General features: G+C 30.3%; 1 non-coding gene across 1 annotated transcript; it reads left to right on the top strand.

Moving 5' to 3' along the window:
* The first annotated feature begins 270 nt into the window (after positions 1-270).
* LOC128578776 (U6 spliceosomal RNA) lies at positions 271-376 on the top strand. The gene has a single exon (XR_008377903.1). It is a non-coding gene; the product is annotated as a U6 spliceosomal RNA (small nuclear RNA).
* Positions 377-1,211: the final 835 nt, after the last annotated feature.

The raw sequence follows: 1,211 nt of genomic DNA, 5'->3' as shown, positions 1-1,211 counted from the left end.
CAAAATTCAACATTCTTTCATGATAAAAATTCTCAATATATTAAGCATAGAAGAAACGTACCTGAACATAACCAAAGCCATATGGGATAGGCTCAGTGTTAGCATCATACTCAAGGGTAAAAAGTTGAAAGATTATTCTCTAAGATTGGAAACAAGACACTTGCCCACACTTGCCACTTTTGTTCAATGTTGTACTGAAAGTCTTATCCAGAGTAATTAGGCAAGAGGAAAAAGAAAAGGCATTCAAATTAGAGGGAAAGAAGTAAAACCATACTCACTTTAGCAGCACACATACTAAAATTGGAATTATACACAGAAGATTGCCATGGCCATGTGCAAGGATGACTCACAAGTTCATTAAACATTTCATATTTTTGGAAGCCATTATCTAAGTGATGTAACTCAGGGACAGAAAACCAAATACTGAATGTTTTCACTTGTAAGTGGGAGCTAAGCAATGGCTACACATAGTCATACAGAGTGGAATAATACACATTGAAGACTCCAAAGTTGGGAGGGAAGCCTGTAAAGTATTAAAAAAATTACCTGCTCGATACAATGTATACTAAATGTATACAATTTAGCTAATGGGCATACTAAAAGACCAGATCTCACTGCTATAAAATATATCCATGTAACAAAACTATATTTATACCCCTAAATACACTGAAATAATTTTTAAAAATAATAAAACACTTATGAGATTAAGAAAAAGAGGTAAAACTGTTTCTGTTTACAGATGACATGACATTTATATATATATAGAGAGAGAAAACACTAAAGACAACACCCCCCCACCAAAACTGTTAGAACACATAAATTAATTCAGTGAAGTTTCAGGATACATAAGCAACACACAAAAATCAGTTGCATTTCTATATATTAATAATAATTATCCAAAAAGGAAATTAAGAAAATAATCCCAATTACTATAGCTATCAAAAAGAACAAAATACTTAGAAATAAATTTAACCAACGAGGTGAAATATCTCTACAATAAAAATATTTATGAAAAAATTGAAAATCACACAAATAAATTTAAAGATATCCATGTTTATGGATTGGAAGGATTAATATTGTTAAAATTTCCATACTACCCAAACCTATATTTAGATTCAATGTAATCCCCTATGAAAATTACCATGAAATTTTTCAGAGAAATAGAAAAAAATTATTCTAAAGTTTATATGGGACCACAAAAAAGCCCAATT

The sequence above is a fragment of the Nycticebus coucang genome, chromosome X (assembly GCF_027406575.1).
Source record: "Nycticebus coucang isolate mNycCou1 chromosome X, mNycCou1.pri, whole genome shotgun sequence".
Taxonomy (NCBI): Eukaryota; Metazoa; Chordata; class Mammalia; order Primates; family Lorisidae; genus Nycticebus; species Nycticebus coucang.
The sequence above is the reverse complement of the archived record's forward strand: the minus strand, read 5'-3'. Positions and strand labels throughout refer to the sequence as shown.